General features: G+C 43.2%; 1 long non-coding RNA gene across 1 annotated transcript; it reads left to right on the top strand.

Annotated features, from left to right (window-relative positions):
- Positions 1-1,317: 1,317 nt before the first annotated feature.
- On the top strand, positions 1,318-2,837 carry LOC135579970 (uncharacterized). The gene is made up of 2 exons (XR_010473909.1): positions 1,318-1,843; positions 2,648-2,837. It is a non-coding gene; the product is annotated as an uncharacterized LOC135579970 (long non-coding RNA).
- Positions 2,838-13,025: the final 10,188 nt, after the last annotated feature.

Here is a 13,025-nt window from a genome sequence, read left to right on the forward strand (position 1 = left end):
ACTCTCATCCCTCTTTAATCTTTCCTCTTATTTGGAAAAGGTGATAAGCAGACTGATCCAATGTATTGGTAGACCTTCTTCAGCATTTTGGGCTGGCTGTGTTGAACTGAGGTGCTGTGATCTAATTATGTGAATGTTCACACACTGTAGGACTAGCTACCAGGTCGGGTACAATACGGTATTGTAGGCATAATTATAAAAAAATCACACCTCAGGTTGGCTCCATTATTGAAAATAATGACCTGTATTAATCACACAATGTATTTTATCTACAGTTAATAAATATATATATTCATTAAGCCACTCTGCTTTTCTGAATTTCTGGTTATGAGAGAAAAACAAGGTCTTCATCAATAGTTGTTATAAAGTTGTGGCTATGGTATCCATACACTTGTGTAGGACCTTGGGTTGTAACAAACTATGCTTGCTACATCTTTAAATACTAAATGCTTTGGGCTGTTTGAAAATGTTTGGTTTGGTTTCAGTACTTTGATATTACCTGGCCAGATTGAGACCTATGTGCAAAATGGGTGATGTTTTACCACACAAAACATTATGACTGCATTATATTTGTATTCCATGTACAAAGGCCAGCCAATGTGAATAACATACGAGAAGCTGTTTGTGGGGCTCAAGGTTTTTTACAGATCTAATTCTGGAAATCGGACCTGTGGTGCAGGCTTGGGAACAGCTCCTTCTGCATCCTTCTGCCTACCTAGCTCCAGACCAGTAGTCTGGTGATTTTTTTTGCTATGAACTGTGCCCAAACATCCTTTTGGAAGTGACACATCCTGATGCTGAAAGATCTTCCCAGGGAAGTTTCAGCAGGGAGGAAATAAGAGCGTATAACATCTCATAAACTCCTTACGACTCCAGGACAAGGCCCAAAGGCTATCATTACTGAGATGCATGCTGCTAGCGTCATTTCCAAAAGAAGATCTCTATTTATTGTGTGTTGGGAGTTTCTTGGGTCAGCTCCATCCTGCTATGTGGTATAACAATGCTTCAGTTGCACAATAGAAGTAACCTCACAGTATTCATATGTCACTTTAACAAGAGAGCAGAAAAAATTACTCTTGTAGTTACAGGGTGGTTTGGTTTTTCTGACATTTAATTCTTACATGGCAGGCAGTGCTTTAATGGGAGAGATTTCTGGACTGCAAACTAATTAATAGAAACCAATTACGAGTCTGTGTTTCCTATCCTTGACAAACTTCCCTGCTTCTTTCTTTTTTTCCATTTAATTGTCATGTCATGTCAGAGCTGATTATGAGGGACAGGCCTTGTAGAAGACAGCATTACATGGGTGGGCTCTGGACTACTGAGATTCAGTTCTGTTCTGAACATTGCAGACCTCAGTTTCATTGTCTTTGCCCTCCCTGTAACATTTTGAAAACTCTGAAGAGAAAGCCTACATGTAAACATTTTAGCCTTGAGTCTAAGTTGATGGATTCTGAAATGGAAGGGAAAGGTCCGATTTCACCATCAAAGATGAATCATGAAGCAGTTTCTATTATGATGGAAAACCAAATGGTCAAGTGTGGCTATTTCCATAAATGGCAAAAGTGACACTCTTGCATCACAAATACCCAACATGTCATAGTGGCTGACCTCCAAAGGGAGGCCAGTCTACTCACCCTCTGATACAGAGAAGACCACCTGTCAAAGAAACAGGCAGCTCTGCCAGACAGTTGCCATCCTTTTACAGAGATCTTGAAGGCAGAAATGGCGAGACACAGCCAGTATCAAAAACAACACAACAGGGAACGCTCTCAGCGGAGACGAAGAAACACAGGGAGCAAAGGAGGAAGAAGACAAGGGCTAAGGAAGAGAAGGACAAGAGGTACTGTCTTTCTGGACAAGTGGTAGAAAGGCTGTCACAGGGTGAGACTTTCTGAAAAATCCTGGTGGAACTACAATGCTGCAGGAATTATCTTGTGACCAGACATGGAAATACATCTTTGAGGGAAAATGTGTTTAAGATCTTGGCTGAGGAGCCAATATGAAAGTTGGAATGGTCACGTTGGCTGCTGCCATTAGGGGATCCATGCCATTTGAAGTGTCTGCAGGCTCACAGGCTGTCGTATATTAATACTTTATGACAACTACTCAGTGTGGAATAGGGAATTTGGGGAAATAAGAAATAGTACCACTAAATCACAGCCCCTACTTACTAGCCACCAATTCATACTAGGTGGTTAGCATAAAAAAACCCCTCTGCCTACACAGGAGCAATCAGGAGACATTTCATGTGCTCTCCTACAATTCAATATAGCATAACCAGTGGTGAAACAGATGTCTATAGGGCTTGGTAAGTACTTGGCTGGATTTATTGACAGGTATCTAAGGCATACCAAGATAGATCAAATGGACCATTTTCTGAAAATATATGCGTCTCTGTTGTCTAAAGAGGCAACCTTGATTACCCAGTTAAACTATTAGATTATCACATTTAGACAAACATAACCCCACAGTGACACCCTTCCCCTTTGTCTCACTAAATTTTTAGTTCCAGAGGTACTCGGGATCATTATGTAAAATAAAATTAAAACCTATTAAATTAACAGGTGTCATGAGCAAACTAGACTCTTGTTTTCTGACTGAGAGAGTGTTTCTCATCCTTGCTTTCCTACCTTCTCTTCTACAGGAGGCAAGAGAAACCATTACAGGAGGCAGGAGTTGCACTGAGACCCTGGCTGCCTTCTCTGCCATGTGCTGCAGCATAGAAACAAGCTTCCACAACAACTGCATGATGAACAACTCAGGTTTCTTGGAAAAGCCTGGCATAAGAGCAGCCTAATGTAACAACTGACTTGAAATAAACAGGGCTGGATGCATTTTGTTCCTTGTTTTTTGTGGTTTTGTTTGTTTGGTTTGTTTTTTTTTTGTTTGTTTGTTTTGTTTGTTTGTTTTTTGTTTTGTTTTTGTTTTTGTTTTTTTTTTTTGTTTTGTTTTGTTTGTGTTTTTTGTTTTGTTTTGTTTGTGTTTTGTTTTTGTTTTTGTTTTTTTGGTGGTAGCCCTAAGGTGCGATCTCAGAGACCTTCTTGTTGGTGCACATCAAGATGTTCTGAGTTGTCCAGTACTGGGAAAATTTGTAAAAACAGGGGAAGCAAATGGTTCAGGCTTGTCTTAGAGCAGTGGTTCAACCTTCGAGAACAAAACTGACTCCTAAATGACTGGAAATGTTTAGCTGTTAACCTGTTGCTCAGCTGATTATTGTGCACGGTATAAATTCCTGAGACTCATTGCTGCTTTAATTGTCCTTATCCACAAAAGGCCATCTTTTGTTGCCTGGAGAATGACTCTCAAGTTCATGCAACAAATGATTGGAGCAGGCTAGTGATAGACCAGAGCAGACTAGATAGATGGGAGCAGGCAAGTGATTCACCTTCTGGGTAAATTGAAATCATGGCTGGGAGAGGCAGGATGCCAGAAGGGGGTGGTTGAACTCATCACACAAAATCAAGTCAGAATCTAAACTTCTTCATTTGCTAAGGCCTTTCTCATGTGGAACAGGGGATATCTGAGCAGCCATTGTCATCTCTGCTTCACAGGAACTGCCACTAGAAGTCTCTTAGTTCTCTGAGGACTACAATTTGGTGCCTTGTGGATCATGAGGTCTTGCAATAGGACAATTAAAGCAGGTATTTCCAAATCCTCTTGGTCACAAGGAGTAAACCTAATAAACACTAGTTTAAATAACAAAGAGCGGCTGACTAGTCATGAGCAAATAAATTCCCCATCACTTCCTGTTGTCACCTGTGATCTATCAACAACCTCAAGACATTCAGCAGTTCATTCATAATCTGCAGGAGAGCAGGACTGTGGGCCCATATCCATAGGACAAGGGATCTGGGTGACAGCAGAGCCCTTTCTTTACATCCTCGACTGATGAGACTCCTATGTAGATGAAGGTCTCCAAGGAGTGGCAAGGCAAGGATGTGACCCAGCTTAGTGAGCGTGCCACAGTGAGCAGCATGCTTTGGCACAGATCATCAAGCTGTTGCTCTCGATTGCCTGTGGGGCTTCTCTGATGAGGCAGGAGAGTGGTGTGCTGGGTGTGTAAGGGAAAGCACTGTGCCCACAGCAACTCATTGAAGGCACATTTTGTCCAGAAATGACACTATGGCCCATGTTCTTCCAAACAATCGCAACAGGAAAGCCCTGCCCATCATCTCACTCTATTTCCTCTTCTTTCCCTCTCCTCAGATTGGGGACCACTGTCCCAGAACAGTGGGGACATGCTTGTGCGGATATCCTGTTGGGAGAGTCCATGTTACACCCACCAAGGTCACAAGCAGGCCTCAGTCACCGCACAAACTTTTTGCATCACTGGTGGAGCCCCTGAAGGTCAGGCAGGGTTAAAGCACAGATGGGACTACTATCCCATTCCTGTTCAAACACCCAGAGGGTGACTTTGTTAGTTTTCATTGTCAGTCTTTTGGCTACTCGCTCCTTGTGTGTGTACGTATGTGTGTGTGTAAGTACGGAGGGAGTCATACTGATTTTTTTTTTAACTACTCAGTTTCTTGCCTTGTTTTTTTTTCACTTTTCATAGCATTATTACTCCATTAATATTCCTGAAAGCCAAGCCTTACTCCAATGCGCTCTCATGATTAAAAACTAAATGTTGCAAAGGAGATGACAGTCCTCACATGTGCCAATGAGTCAGTGAATTCCTTTGTGAAGCCTAAGTCCATCCAGATGTTGATCTCAGCTCTGATGCTATGTTCTTTCCCTGTTTTCCTCTAGTATTGCTGGTCTGCTTAAGAGGGGTATGACGTGACCACCAATGAGGAAAGACAGTCTCTCTAAGAGGGTAAAATTCTTTGCTTCTTTCTACAATAGGATTGTGAATCTCTTTCCAGTGCCGTAATTTTTGGCTGTTGCCTTACAAATGCTTGTGTTACAAATACTATTGCTCATTTGGTATTATTTGCATTGCACAGGCGTAAATGTCTAAAGGTGATCTAAGTATGAGAAAGTCACTTTGTATGGGTCTAATTTGGATTTTCAGGCTTTTTCTACGGAGCCAAAGAGCTACGTGGGACTATACTGGTAGGAAGAGAGGACAGAAAAGCAAGGATCTGTCTGCACACAGCCACTAGAAAGGTTCTGTTTGCAGTCTAAAACCAGTTATTTTCATTAAATACAAGGAGAGGAAATAGTATTCTGCCTAGTGGATTCTCCCAGCAAATTCGCTATTTCCTTACTTTTTTTTGCAAGCCATTTCTTAGAAACTGGGCTCTGAACTATGCTTTTTAGCAGTTTTTGGCTAGATCTTCCTGTGAATCAGGGCAACACCATCATCTTCCACTTCAAGCTGCATTGCAGCAGGCCAGGAAATATACTGCTTCTAGAGGACATGTACGACAGAGAACCAGAGGTAGGCACACAACCCAGCCTGGTGCACAGGTTTTAGAGAGGCTCCAACAGAGGAAACAAGGACAGTGCCAAGTGAATCATCTTCTAGGCTCTTCCTTTGCCTTCTCCACCCTTCTGGGTGACATAAGCCACCTTCTCATGATGCAGATCAGCAGACCCGGATATTTTTCCAGGACTTCACTTTAACCAGATTTCAGGAATCTGACCTTTAGAAACATTTACTCTGCCAAGTGCCCTCCCATATCTAGGACGTTTTCTTAAGTGGTCCTTTGCTTTCCTGTTGTGGGATTCAGCCTGAAGATACAGATACTATAAATGGGGATTCCCTCATCTCAGCCTGTCCAGCTATGTCCAGCAAAATGGAGTAACTCTCAGGAAGTTCCTCTCCAGCTGTCATAACATACCTGTGCTGCGCTGGCCTGCCAAAGTGTTGTTTCCTGCTAAGATACAGCTGGTCAGCTGATGAGGCAGCTTTAGCAATGGGAGCAGAGTGAGCAAAGCAGTGCTGTGCTACACCTTTGGCAATGTTTAGCCTGGATCCTCATATTCCTTTGGTACTATGATTTGCCTGTTGCTAGTTAGGGCATCAGGCACTTAGTTATAGATGCTTAACACCCCATTGCCCATGCACACATGGAGCCCAGGATGGCTGCTCTTCCCTCTGGGCTCCTGACCACTTTCCCAGGTCCTGCTGGCTTTCACTCCCTGCTCCAAGCCTTTGTAATTTTGTGTTTGCACCAGACATTGTCCCCCTGAGCTTCAGCAGCAGAGGCACAGCCTGTTCTGGGCATGCAGCTTCCTGGTCTCCGAGGTTGCTTTGGCCCTTTCCCCAAATTGCCCCAAATATTGCCCTTCAGACAGAGGAAAGGTAGAAGTGCCAAGGGCAGGGACAGCTGGGGAGACAAGGGCAAGTCAGAGACAGATGCGAAAACAGGATTCAGTTCTCTAGAGTCTCTGTGCTGAGCTCCCTCCGTCTAGTTGTGCTGAGCACATCAGAAGGCAGATGTCAATAGGCTGGAGTACCACTGACTTTGAATCTATGATACAGTTAACACAAACTGGCATCTCTCTGTTTAGTTTCCTCTATAAAACTATATTTCTACCCTCCTTTCCCTCTCTCCCTCTCTCTTTTTTTTTTTGTTTTGTTTGTGTTTGTTTTTGTTTTTGTTTCATGATCTCTACCAAAAATACATTGATTTACTTGTAACAAATCATGCCAGGATCAGAACAGCTATATCTAAATATGCAGTCTAATTTTCAAACAGAGTAATTTCCTGCTATTTTGTCTGCCTTCTGAGTCAGAACAGTATATTTCTACATACTGCCAGACATGGGCAATTCTTATTTAGAGATGAAGCCATTCCAAATGAGATCCAGTATGCCTTTCAAAGGCCAAATCTTTCAGTTCTTACTCAGGATTTAAACAATAATGATCCAGACACGTGTTTTCTCATGGCCTGTACATTACAGCTCTCATGATGCTCTTGATTGCATTTTAGAGATGCAGAAAGAGTGACGAAGGTTATTTTGCAGTGCTTTTCAGAGATGTTGGGATGAGTTTGAATTATTTGTTTATGTGATTAGTTTATACTGAGCTGCTCCAGAGCTGGCAACAATTTTCATTACGTGCTAGCTAGCTGTAGAGCATCCTGCAAAGGGGATCTGCTCTGTCTCATGGCAGAAAGCAGCACAGGTATGAAAGGAACTCCAAATACTTAAAAAGGCATCACACAAATAGATTTTGTCCCTCCTCTTCAACATCCTGCTTTGACAGCACTAGTTTGAGAATCAGCAGCTTCAATGCATTCAGCCAGCCCCATCTGGCTTAGCGACTCATGGATGCAAGGCAGGAGAGAGGACTTTTCTTTCCAGCCAACTCTGGCTGTTTATTTTCAGTCTCAGAGGCCCATATCTCATCTGGAACTTGCCCAGTCCTGGGTTTTGGTTTTGGATTCACAATGTGTGAGTACAGGGAGGGTTATTTTACCATTCCAGATTTCCAGTGGTGGACTGTGTCATCCAAAATGAAATTGAATGAAAAAGCAAACAAACAAACAAAACTGTCGTCCTTCCTACAAAGGGTCATCTCCTCTTATGGGTACAAGAAAAAAACAAACAAAACCAAACATAAAAACTTCAGCATTAGTGTAGAAAAAAATCCACAGGGACAGGTGGTACAGCAGCCTCATGTTCTAGGTGAATAAGAAGTAAATATAGCCCAGCAGACACACACGGTAAGGTGCTGAGTTCCTCATCCAGTGAGAGCCCCCAGGCCCCCTGAGACACTGAGCCCCAGTTTCCTCACTGGAAGAAAACACGTTAAGAGACACTCACAATTTACTGTGTTCAGTTCAGGTGCCAGATCAAACTGTGGCATCCTGTGTAATCCCCGCTGAAAGGCAAAGAAAAGAGCTACCTGGAGGACCTCCAAGGCACTGGATAAGAGGCACTCTCTCAAACAAAGGTCAGCCAAGGTTGAGGGAAGGCCCCAAATGCATGCCAGGTGGTAAGATAGGAAGGAAGGAAATAGGTGTCTCTAGAGGTTCTTCTGAAGCAAGAGTAGAAGAGATGGGTTAAGGATGGGAGAGAAACCCAGCCTGGCTATACTCTCTTCTCAGGTAGAGCAAGAAGTGGCCCTCTCACCACCTTTTGCTTTTCTTAGGGTGTTTTCTGAGAGTTTCCTAGTGTTTCTGCATCTTTTTCCTTGCTGTTTTCTATCTAGGAGTGATGATCCACAGCTCTCAGGGAAAATTTTGCATTCCTTTGGGTGTCATCAGCCCCTAATAACAGACTGGCTCTGCCCCTTTGGGTTTTCCCACTGACTTCACTTTTAAATGCTGCACTTTCCACCTCTGATGGTTTCAGGTCTGATCTTAAAATAACTACACCTTGCAATGATTCACCCACACCTAAGGGTTGGGTTTCTTGGCCTCTTCCAAGTCACAGTGTGCTTTGGCTGCTGTTCATGGACCACTACTCAGTTTGGCCCCAGGAGAGCCTTTTGGCCATGCTCTGATCAGGGTTTTTATACCCAAGTCATATTGAAATGTCTTTCACACACAATGTCTTTCATCAAGGAAAGAGAACTGAGGATATCATGGCAGGCTTTGACTTGGAAAGGTTTAGTTGTAGGTGGTTATACATTTTCCAAACCAGGTACAACTCTGCATTACCATGGTGACAGAGCCCTTCTTAATTCTCCTCAGCAACAGAAAATAGAGAATACAGAGGCCAGAGAAGGAAAGTATGGACCCAGGGCATCTAGAGATGGCACATCTGGTCCAGGGAGAGAAAGCATCATTCAAAAATTGCTAGCCACTGAAATCCAAGAGCAGGATTTAGATTCTCCAAAAACAGAAGTTGTAATCAATAGAACAAATGCAAATAATCCTATGTGGTTGTGTGTGTGTGACAGAACAAGGTTAAAATTCAATAATCAGTGAATTTTAACTCACAAAAAAAAAAAAAAAAACAACAAAACAAACCCAAAAAAACCCCCAAAAAAACAAAAAAAAAAAAAAAGAAAGAAGGAAAAAAAAAAAGTCCACCTGCTTTTCAGGTAGTCAAAATCCTGAGCTTACTTTATTTTTTCCTACATCCTGACATTGGCTGGTTTCAAATGCCTTGTCCAGCACTGTACAGTTACAGAATGTAATGTTACCAGCTATCCTGAATTTGTGTTTTGGTGGGAGACAAAGGTTCTATGTCTTTCTTTTGGGGAATTCACCAGTATTCCTGCCAAGTCATCATTTCCCTTACATTGCCAAGTAAAAAGTGATTAATTCCCATGAGGCAGACTAGCAGATATCGCAAGATTTGACAGAAAAAGCAAAACAGGTTTTGAAATGAGCCAATTCAGGGTACATTTGTTTGCACTTTGACATTTGAATCAGTTTTGGTCACATCATCAGGCTTTTGACAAAAATCCTGACGTCTGTGTGCACACGCAATCTAGAAAGAAAAGAAAACAGAGATTATCTGGTAACAGTGAGGAGTCCTGGAACTGAGGTTTTAAGAAAAACATCAGCTATCACATGAATTGACAATCTGCCAGTCCTTCAAAGCAGAAATGCCTGAACTCTGGGCCACAGCTTGTGTCAAAGGCCATATCACCTGGTTCATGTTTTCAGCTGAGACAGTTAAGAAGGTGTGATGGCCTAGGAGGAATTTTAGGAGCTGACATCAGCTAGTGGTTCTAAATAACTTGTTCCTGCTGAGTTAGGAGCATGATATGGGAATAGATGGATCATCACCATGACTTTGGCATGACCCCTCCTTTCCTCTAATGGATTCATTTTCGAACTGAAGCAGGGAGAAGCTAGAGAGAAAATGGATGGGCAAGAAGTTTTGTTTGGTCCTGCGTAATGCTATGTTAGGTCCTTTTTAAAAATATTCCTCAGAAGACAATTTATCTGCCAAGTTTCAGCCTGGAATGAAATATGTACAGCCACATAACCCTCCACCCTGCTCCCAAAAATTGAGAGGTATTAGGAAAAGGCCAATTCAGGTTTAGTTATCACACCAGAGAGGTCCTGAATGTCGGACAGGGGCAGCCTGTGAGGGTTGCAAAGGGTGGACAATGCCCATGATTTTAGCATAAATTTGCAGCTGCAAAGGTCCCTCTTGTGCTGAGACCTGGGTGAGAGGCAAGTGGGAAGGAAAAAGAAAGGAGGACAGCTAAAGCAAAGGGCAAAGGGGGTGAGAGCATGGGAGAAGAAGGGCTCTGGAGAAAGATGGGGAGAAGTGAAGTCTTTCAGCCCATCACCAACAGTGGCACCTGTCCCAGTCTTGAACTCACTTGTGTTTCAGTGGCTTGTCTTACTGCCATGGTTTTGGGAACAGCAGCCTGTTTACAGGAAACAAGCTGGCTGTGCTTCCCATAGCCTCACTGGGCTGGGGAGGACGTGGAAGCTGTCTCTTTCTGCTGCTGAGAGAGCCCCAGCTTGCATCTGGTGTGTGAGTGCTGCATCTTGCTTCTTCCCACCCCTACCTCCTTCCCTTGGCGTCAGCCCTTCCCCACCCCAGCCTCAGCCACATGGGTGTTTGTGGGGGTTTATAGTTCCCAGAAAGGCTGCAGGATCCCTGGAAGCTGCTGGGGCCATGTTGTGGCTAAATCCCTGGCATCTGACCCGCACCCAGTGTTACCCTCCCTTACATCCTTAGGTTGCACAGAAGATGTTTAATGAATGTAAGTGGACTTCTTGTAATGGATAGTAGCAACGACAAGAAAAATAAGATGTTGCACCACATCTTGGCAAAAGTGGCTCAGACAATTCATGTGTCCCCCTCAGCCCTCTCCTTCTGTATTCCCACGCTTGCTTGCTTCTGAGTCCTGCTGAGGGCTGAAGAAAAACCTGTGCACTGTCTTCTTAATAGCAGGCACAGCAGTTATCATTCCAGCCTTGAAAACCAGGGCTACAAACAGAGGAATGGAGAGGGGACATATTTCGGGAGAAACAAGTATTTAAAATACATCATATTTGTTCTATTGGCCTCTTCCTTACCTCCCTTGCAGCTTGTAAAACTCCCGCTGCCTTCCTTCCTTTTCAGGCAAACACTTGGCTCATTATTTCTCCCAGCACACAGCATTCCCGTCACCCTGTCCCTGTGGCTACTAACCCACCTCCCGAAGCTTAAAGGGGAGCTTGTGGGCCAGCTTCTGGCCCAGTCCTCGCTGTGGCTCTTGCTTGATTTGTATGCAGCAATATGTGTTGGATGGAGCTTCTGCTCCTCATGAACAGAGAGTGCCAAACCGCATGAAACTGGGGTTTGGCAAAGCCCAGCTGCTTCCAGCCAGAGAGGCAGGGAATACTGGGGGCAGTAGCACAGTGGGTTCACCACTGGCAAGGAGGGGTTGGTCCTGGAAAAAGGGAGATGTCCCAGCTGGTCATCACCCACTCACTGGTAGCTGGGAGGCACTCTTGTAGCGTCTGCTGCTCAACAAGGCACAGCTGAGGTCAAGAGCGGCAAGGGCTATTCCCTGAAAAGCAAAGGGCCGGTGCTCAAAACCAGCTACGCATTCTCCACTACCCATGAGCCTATGGGGCTGCTGCTAAGAGTCAGTAGTCAATAAGCTTAACGTCTTAATGATGCTTATTCTGTATACATCTAAAACCATTGGGGGTGATGATAGCACAGGCAATATTTGGACCAAGATATATATTTCAGTATGTGGCTGTGCAAAAGGTGTGGGACACTGACAGGAGGAAAAGGGTGTCTAGGATGACCATCCACAGTTGCTGTTTGCTTGGCTTGCTGTACCTCCACATTCCAGTTATTTCCAAGAGTTTCATTTTAAAAATAATAAACAAAAGACATTGAAAGCACATTGGAATTACTTAATAATACACAAAAGAGTGAGCTTCCCCCTTCCTAAAAACGAAGAACAACAAAAAGGGATGCAGTGCTTCCCAGGTATTACAGATGTATGACCCAAGGACAAGAGGTACATTAGAAGGAGGTTGTTTTCCACAAACTGTTGTCATGTTCCTTACTTGTATCTCTCAAACGTATTTTGGAAATATTTTTCTGAAGAAATGCAGTATCAAGGAAGGTTTGAGGTGAGAGTTAATAGATATGAAGAAAATTAATTCTGTAAGAATTTATCTTCAGTAGGTACTGATCCAGCCACCTGCTTGGGATTTCTGGGACACTTCTGCTTCAGCTCTCTATAGCTGAGGTCTCCAGAGCAGAGATCTCTGTGATAACTGCAACAATACTAATAGTCAACAATTAGCTAATTGGAAGTTTATACGGCAGCCTAGAGAACATCTATACAAACTTTGGTCTCATGTCACATGTTTACCCTTGGTGGGAAAAAAATGGAAAACAAAAGTAATGAGATAAAAGGAGTGGGGACCACATCACCAGAGCCAGGCACTTGCAGCTTGCTTTGGGATTGCATTTGTGCATTGAACCGCACAGGTTGCAGATGCCTGCCAAAGTCTGTCTCTGCTTCCTCTCCATATCCACTTCAGAAAAAAAAAAAAAAAAAAGTTCTACAGTACCTTCTTGTATTTGAGGACCTTTAAAAATCACCCAGAATAATCCATGGCTGCAGACCTAACCCATCCTTCCCTTGGGAAAGTGCTAAATACATTGTATGCAACCTTGGCAAGATACGTTGTATTACAGTCTCCTAACTTTGACCTTTTCATATATCCTTTTATTGCCCTCAAGAAAAAACAGGCTCATAAAATGCAACTCATTAAATGCCCTAGCATTGTGAGACACTACTACTAAACCTCTACTGTTAAGGCTTTCAAATTTCACATAGTATTAAAAAGTTTACTGGACACTTGGCCCTCTTTAAGTTTGCAAAACAACCTTTTGGGTCCCCATGTTATAAACTAGCAGTGAAAGTGAACTAAAGAAACTCAGATTTTATTGTAATCCATGTTACTAGGAGTTGTGCTTTAACACTTCAAGACTTGGCCCAAAGGTAAAGAAGCAGTAGCTTTTACAGAGCTTTTTTCCAGCTGAGAGAGAGGCTGGCAAGGCACAGAACTAAATAATTCAAAGAATGCCACCCTAAAATGCAATGGATCCCATGGAGAATTCAAAGCAGATTGTTGAGAAACCTTATGTCATTTTTTTTTTTTTTTTTCCCAAAGTGCAGGTTGGGAAAAGTGAGGGAAATT

Source organism: Columba livia, chromosome 7 (assembly GCF_036013475.1).
Source record: "Columba livia isolate bColLiv1 breed racing homer chromosome 7, bColLiv1.pat.W.v2, whole genome shotgun sequence".
NCBI classification, from domain to species: domain Eukaryota; kingdom Metazoa; phylum Chordata; class Aves; order Columbiformes; family Columbidae; genus Columba; species Columba livia.